Raw genomic sequence first — 8,115 nt, 5'->3', positions numbered from 1 at the left:
ATTTATTCCCAGAACCTGTGTAAATACTGGTCACAGCACTGTGTGCCTGTAATCCCAGTGCCAGGAGGCTGAGACAGGAGGATCCTGAGGGCTGGCTGGCTGACCAGGCAGCATAGCCTAAGCAGTGAGCTCCAGTGGGGCACTGTGCTTTAGAAAATAAGCTGGAACACAATTGAGAAAGACACTTAACATTGACCTCTGTCCTCCTAACATCCCAGAGAAGCGGGGGGTGGGGGGGTGGGGGGGTGGGGGTGGGGGGGTGCACACACACATGCACACATCCACACAGACATACACAGATTCAAACATACAGAGATACACACACACACACACACACACACACACACACACAGACAGACATACAAATAGACACACATTTACAGACACACAGAGACAAACACACACATACACCCCAATTCCACTATTCATAAAATGTCTCGCCCTTGTCCACTGGCTGGTACACTTGTTAAGAAGATGAATGGCCAGATGGTGGTGGTGCACGCCTTTAATCCCAGCACTAGGTGGATCTCTGTGAGTTCAAAGCTAGCCTGGTCTACAGAGCAAGTTCCAGGACAGCCAGGGAAGTAACACAAAAAAACTCTGTCTCAAAAAAAAAAAAATGGAGTTATTACCATTTTTCATGTATTTTTTTGCATTCTGCTTGCTTCTAACCTATATCAAATGCTTTTTCATATGTATAGTTCCTATAACTTTAATTGATAAAAACTATTTCATTGTGTGAATGGACAATAACTTAATAGTTTTCTATTCTCATGTGGGATAAGATGTTTCCTGTTGTTATTTTTATAAAACTGTAATAATTTTTTTTGTTGTTATTCAAGTTCTCATGTTAGGTTCCTCCTCTCCTACCCTTCAGGACAGACTGGCAGGGTGGGCAGGTAGAGAGCTTTTTGTGACTGTTGGGACCTAGGGGGAAATTGTTTTCTAAAAGAGCTGTGCTCATTTTCAAGGCCTGTAGCATCTGGGTACATTATTTGTATGACATCATCGGTGGTAATGGCGTTGTTTAGTTTTCTGTTGTGAGGTAGAAAATAGCTCGTGAGCATCTGGTCTCTAGCTTCTGGGTGAGAGAATTCCCTTAACGTGCTGACTGTCCCACTGGGGCTCCAGGGTTGCCTTAGTCATGGCCCCTTCTCAGGTGTCCCAAGTTGTGTTCTGGAAGCTGAAACACAGAACTCAGGCTTGTGTTTGTCCTTTGCTGGCGCCTGGGTTCCCGGAATTGGTTAATCACAGATTACAGACACCTGGGGCAAGAGCCTACCCTACCACTGTCTTTTCCAAGATAAAATGTCACCCGCCCTTCCTTTCTCTCCCGTTCTTTTCGTTTCGTGACTGGGAACACAAGTCCCATCTTCCAAGGATCTGTTTAAGGGAGGGAGAGAACCTCTGCCTTTGACACTGAGCTTTGGCTTCTGGCCTGGTCCTTCTCCACAAGGACAAAACCCCACTCACTGTCTTCGCAAGCAGATCTCTTGTTCTCGGAAATCGAAGTTCTTGGGAGCCACATATCTCCAGGGCCAGTGACTCTCTCCGGAGGAGCGCTCATCTGAGCCGCTCTCTCTTCCCATCTGAGATGCTCACACTGGTGGCGCCTCCAGGAGGGGGCAGATCTCACCTATGCCGTCCCCCGGCCCCGTGGAGGGGGAGTGAGGGCGCAGAGACCTTTCGAGGCTGTGCGGTACCTAAGTTTGGTTTTAGAGCGAACTAGGGTGAGATAGGAGATGTGTTTCTTTTCTTGGTGAGTAGAGTCCGGAAACTAGATTTTTTTATTTATTTATTTTTCTTTTTGATGGTTACATAGTAGCTTTTACATGTCAATGCAATAGAGTGTGATGACGTGATGACATGATGACATGAAGACGCTTCCCTGTACTTGTACAGTATGTGACAGTTAAGTCAGGGAAACTGACATCTCTCTCTTCTCATTTATCATTTGTTTATGTTGGGAATGTTCTTTAAAAAAAATCTTATTAGCTGCTTTGAAATATACATTTACTTGTGTTCTGTCAAAGTCATCCTCCCATTCCATAGAACACTGGAAATGATTTCTCTTATCAAAATGCACCTCTATACCCATCAACTTTCCTCTCTCTTTTCCCCACCCTGTCTCAAGTTCAGGTAAACACTAGGCTGCTGGAACCAGGTTTCTGCTCTGATGTGAGTAAATAGAGAAGGCAGAGAGAAGAGATGTGGTTTTTAGATAAGAGTGCTTAAGTTGGGTACTGGCGAGAGAGAGAGAGAGAGAGAGAGAGAGAGAGAGAGAGAGAGAGAGAGAGAGAGAGAGAGAGAGAAGAGAGATGGCTCAGCAATTAAGAACACTTGCTGCTCCTGCAGAGGACCCGGGTTCCATTCTCAGAACTCACATGGCTGCTCACAACTACAAACGCTTTAATATAGTTTATTGAACATGTAAATAGTCTTAGTTGTGTTTTTGAACCAAAGGGCTGCACCATCTGGTCTTTAACTTCAAATTTGTTGTGTCTAATGTGGAGAGAAAGACAGACAGACTTGAAAATGGAGATTGTTAGGTCAAGGAGCTGTGGGAGTCTTGAGGACGTGAGCTCTTGGGCCAACATCAGCTGAGCACTAAGCTATGGACTCTTGATTTAATTTCTTGCCCCCCCTTTTTTAAAAAACCGCTTGTCTTTCCAGAAGGTCTCGTCCACCCTCAGGGGTTTCCATCAGCTTGTGTGTAGACAGCACAGTTGTTTTTTCTCTTATTCTGAGCTCTCTGGAGGCTACTTGTGTGTCTACACGTGAGCGGACATCTCTACCCAAAGACTGGTATTGTTCAGCACCTGCACACAGGAGTGCTCTTGGTGGGCAGAAGAGGGCATTGGATCCCTGGGAACTGGAGCTATGTCTGTGCTGGGAATTGAACCCTGGTCCTCTGGGAGAACAGTCAGTGTTCTTAACCACTGAACCACCTCTCTGGTTCCTAAGTTTGCATTATTTATAAGTCAAGGTGTACTAAACTCACCTGCCCTCAATTCTATCCTCCCAGCTCTTTTGACCACTGCTATAGCCATCAACCTAGTTAGCAAAGCCAGACTGAACCTCTGAAATGCTTTCTCTTTTAAGGTAGATCATACTGAGTTAACCTCTCAACTGGAGTTCAATTATTCTCTTCCATAAGAGAATAAGTTATAGTAAAGTATGATGCTGTGGGATGGTCCTTCTGTACACCGTGAATGTGTGGTGCTCTCACTGGTTGATAATAAAGCTGTTTTGGCTCATGGCAAGGGAGGATAAAGTTGGGCAGAAGAATCAAACTAAGAACTCAGAGGAAGAGGGCCAGAGTCAGGGAAGACGCCACAAGCCACCTAAGAAGCAGGATGCTGGAGGACCGGTAAGCCATGGACCACATGGCAATAAATAGATGAATAGGACTGGGTTAATTTAAGTGTAAGAGCTAGTAAATAATAAGCCTGAGCCATTGGCCAAATATTTATAATTAGTATAAGCCTCTGTGTGGTAATTTGGGAAGCAGCTGCCAGGTATTTGGGAGTTGCTGGCAGGACAGAAACTTCCGTTTACAGCACAGCATTCTCTGTATTTCACTCATCTCCAAGTTCTGTGACTCTGGTCCAAATATTTTCAGCTCTTTTAAATGATTTTTTCTTGCAATTTACTCCTCCATTTCCAAGAGATACACCTTTACTGCTTCTTTTTGTTTTATACATCTTAGATGTTGCTTATAGACTTTGTGTTATGGCAAAAAAGAGAGCATTATAAACCAGGGCATGGAGGTTTGACAGGCCACCATCCGTCCCATTTCCTTGTTACTCTCCATCAAATGCCATTCCCCCATGGCTCCAGTTTGGTAGAGGACTGAGAAGAAACACATGAAGTATGCACTTTTTTGAGAGCTTGCATGTCTGAATATTTCTGTATTATATACTCATGGTCAGTTGAGGCTTTGGCTGGGTATAAAACTCTGAGATAAAAGACATCTTCATTAGAATTGTAAAAGGATTGGCCCATATTGCTTTGAGGAGGAGTGGTAGAATAATAAGTACCCTTTACATTTATCCCATCTTCTTGGGTATATAGAGGCTAATTTCACTCCTTGTCCTTGTGCTATAGTTTGAATTAGAAAAGTCCCCCACAGACTCATGTTTTGAGTTCCTAGGGAACCTTTAGGTGGTGGGTTCTATTTGGCCAAAGTTAGTGGGTCTTTGAAGTCTAATAACTGTTCTCTGGTCTGACTCATCTGTTTTCTGGTCTGATATGTTCCTACTGCAACTAACTACTTTGATGAGCTTTCTTTACCATGGACTCAAAACAAAACAAATCTTTAAAACTGTGAACCTTCCTTTAAGATTTTTTCCTAACAGGCATTTTGGTCACAGCAATGTAAGGTAATCAATATAGCTTGTTTCTGGTTAAATCAGAGTCTTTAGAATAAGCGAAAGCCAGTAGGATGTGGATAGGAGTCATGTACCAGGCTTCCATAGCTCTCTGCATGTCCTCTTTCCTTTCCAAGGTGGTCAAGACCACATCATGCAGATGGATTCCTTGTCTTTCAAATTGCAAAGCCCTGTTTACAGTTTCTGCTGATTGTGAATAATTCCATTGTGTTGTGTCACAGAGATTTCAGGGCTGCTGTTAGCTGATCCTGGTTGATGAGTAAGTCTCAAGTCAGTATATCCCTCTGTGGCCCAGGCTGGCCTCAAACTAAAGCTAATAATCCTCTTGCCTTTGCCTCCTGAATTATAGGCATGAGCCATGGCTGGCAAGTTCTGTTCTATTCTGACCCTCGTTCCCTTGTAAACTATTTGTTTCCCATGTGAAGATGGATGTGATGGCCGCACATGTTCCTGGAAGAGGAAGAGGAGGCTCCAGATGGAGAGAGCACTGTAAGCTAGGGCACAGTGGTGTGTGAATGTAGGGTATGCTTAAAGAACAGGGAAATTTAGCCAGGAACTCTGTCTTCCTCCCTTCCTCCTTCCTTCCGTTCTTTCTTCCTTTCATCCATCCTCCCCTTCTTTCTATTTTTAACTTTAATTTTATTTGTTTGTTTTTAATTTTTTTTTTTTTTTGATTTTTTGAGACAGGGTTTCTCTGTGGAGCCCTGACTGTCCTGGAACTCACTCTGTAGACCAGCCTGGCCTCTACCTCCCAAGTGCTGGGATTAAAAGTGTGTGCCAGCACCACCTGGCTTTAACTTTAATTTTGTGTGTATGTATATATGTCTCTGTATATATATGTCAAGTATGTGTGTGATTATCTATAGAGGCCAGAAGAGGGTGACAGAACTCCTGGAACTTGAGTTGCAAAGAGTTGTGATGTGACTGACTGATGTAGGTGCTGAGAACCCAACTCTGCAGCAAGAATAGCCAGGGCTCTTAATCTCTGAGTCATTTATCCAGCCCCCTGTTCTACCCCATATGTCTGTCTGTCTGTCTTTATATTAGCTAACAGATATGCAGATGGAGAGAAAAGACTCTGTATAATCTGTATAATAGTGCAAAGTAGAAATGTAAAAAATAAAAGGTAACATTAAAATATTATCAACACAATAGAGCATAATGGTCAAGGGGATAGGATCTAGACACTGACCAAGTTCAAACTCTGGCCCCACCACTTTGGGCAATAAGCTCTTGGGCAGGTTATGTAACTTTAGTTTCTTCATATATAAAATAGAAATAATAGTATGGTAATATTATTGTGAACAATGAAAGAGAATGCTGCTTAATAATTGGCCAGTATTGAACACAGAACAAGACTTTAAAATTTTGAGCTGTTATTATTATTGCTGTTGTTGTTATTGAGCATGGGTTAGCATAGGCTGATGTTTGGTTGGGAAGGATTTGTTTTAAGCCCTGCAAATGTGTGTTGTACTATGCTCTGTAGACACTAGAATACTAATTTTAATACACAGATAGAAGCAAAATCCATTTAAGTGCCTTGTTTAATTTTCCTTAAGCATCTCATTTTCAAGGGACCAGTACTTTTCTTGTAACCCATTACAGGACTACCTTGAAGAACATGCTGGAACCTATCCACAAGTTCTTGTTTTTATTAAGTTGATGTGGTTTGAAAGATCATTGTAATTTGCTACTTTTAATTCCCCAAGGCCAAAGGGAGTCAGTGTGAGTCAGCCATTTCCCTCTCTTGACATGTCTTAGCTGCTGTGCTTCAGTCCCCCTGGGAGGCATTTGAACACAGGCACAGGAGCATGGGCTCTTGGGGCTGGAAGGAGCCTTCAGGAAATTCCCATCCAGTCCTCTTGCTTTCCAAATGAACTACACAAGGCTCCAAATGGATGGTGTCTGCTTCTCTGCTGGTCAACAGTGCCCCTCTGGCACAGTTGCTCGCGTTCAGGGACAATAAGTAATCATGTTCCATCCCTTGCTCCGAGCTTGGAAATAATAGGAAAAGAAGATGCAAGAATCTGATGGGATGAGATAAAATGTTGGCTTTCTTACTAAGAGAAGCTAAATTGGATTGTACGGCTAGATAGTCAATCAAACAAACAGCACTTGCCCCGAATCGAACCCCTACACTCCACAGTCCAGTGGCTCTCCTCCCCACAGCCCCTCTTGCCTTTCTCTCTGGCCCACAGATCTGATCAACAACTCTCGAAACAGAAAATGCCAGGTACTGGCCAATGGGATTAAAGAGGAAGTCTGTGGGGGAGACTTCCATTGTATCTCTTCCTCTTTAAAAAGAGAGAACAGGGCTGGAGAGATGGCTCAGTGACTAAGAGCCCTGGCTGCTCTTCCAGAGGACCAGGATTTAATCCCCAGCCCCCACATGGTGGCTCACAATTGTCGGTAACTCTAGTTCCAGTGGATCTGACACCCATGTCTGATCTCAGTGGGTACTGCATGCACATATAGGCAAACACACATAAAACTTAAAAATAAAAAACATTGAAGAGAGATGCTTGCAATGAGATGCCTTCTTCTCTTCTTTCTCCTTGGTTCTGTTTTGAGCACAGTGGCTTGAAGAGGCCTGTCCCTACTCAGAAGACAGCTGAGCAGAAAATGGAGAAAGAAGGACCTGGCTCCTCATGACACTGTTAAATGACATTCCTCGTGTGACATCTTCTTGTTACTGAAAATTAAGAGGCTTCTACCCCCCTTTATGGCTTGTGCTTGGAACTCAGTGCTGATACCACCTTAGCTGAGAAATCTACCAGAAAGTAAGAGAGACTTGGGACAGAGTACAAAGGGGAGTGGGGTGGGGGGTGTCACAAGCATTTTATTTGTTCTGGCTATGTGAAAGTGTGAATGGAGATAAGTTCTTTTCACCCCCTGAACCCCACCATAGTGTTAAAGGGAAAGATTGGTTTGGAGCCTAAAAGCACAAGTCTTAAGATTTTTAAAAATAGAGACACAAAGCCGAGCAGTGGGGCGCACACCTTTAATCCCAGCACTTGGGAGGCAGAGGCAGGTGCATCTCACCAGCCTGGTCTTCAAAGCGAGTTCCAGGACAGCCAGGAATGTTACACAGAGAAACCTTGTCTCGAAAAACAAAACAAAAATAAACAAAAAAATGGAGGCATGAGATTCATAATTATGTGTGATAAATGGAGCTGAACTCTCTGTTGGTGTGCTGTGTGTGTGTGCGTGTGTGTGTGTGTGTGTGTGTGTGTGTGTGTGTGTGTATTCTGATAGTGTTTCTAAAGCCTTCACACTTGGCTCAGTCTGCTGCAGGCCTCATCGATTTTCAAGACAATTTAGAAAATAGAGCATTAACAACAGCGCTGGGCATGCTTGAAATATGCCTCTTATTTCCAGGGTCCCGGACCTGAGCAGTGCCAAGAGGATGACGCTAGTGATTAGATCTGGAGGCACAGTCATTTCGTTATGAAGTTTCCTTCTTTCCTTTGCCCCCAAGGGGAGAGGATTATTGCAATTATGTCACCATCCATCAGGCTGTCAGAGAAGCCCAACTCCCTCTCCCCCAACAGAGCTAGAGGAGAGCAAAGTGATAGCAGCAAATGGTGGGCTGTCAGTCCAGTCTCATTTCCATGCTCTTCATATTTTCTGAAGAGGAAAATACTTCATTTTCTCCTCCTTAGGTGACTGATTAGTCATAGAACCCAACCAATCGGAGGCAGGTACTAAGAGGCAAGAGGCAGAT

General features: G+C 43.7%; 1 long non-coding RNA gene across 1 annotated transcript; it reads left to right on the top strand.

Moving 5' to 3' along the window:
• Positions 1 to 1,654: 1,654 nt before the first annotated feature.
• On the top strand, positions 1,655 to 7,523 carry LOC131924181 (uncharacterized). Its single transcript, XR_009382812.1, has 3 exons — positions 1,655 to 1,759; positions 4,741 to 4,880; positions 6,968 to 7,523. It is a non-coding gene; the product is annotated as an uncharacterized LOC131924181 (long non-coding RNA).
• Positions 7,524 to 8,115: the final 592 nt, after the last annotated feature.

The sequence above is a fragment of the Peromyscus eremicus genome, chromosome 14 (assembly GCF_949786415.1).
Source record: "Peromyscus eremicus chromosome 14, PerEre_H2_v1, whole genome shotgun sequence".
Lineage (NCBI taxonomy): Eukaryota > Metazoa > Chordata > Mammalia > Rodentia > Cricetidae > Peromyscus > Peromyscus eremicus.
This window is presented reverse-complemented; position numbering and strand designations above follow the sequence as displayed.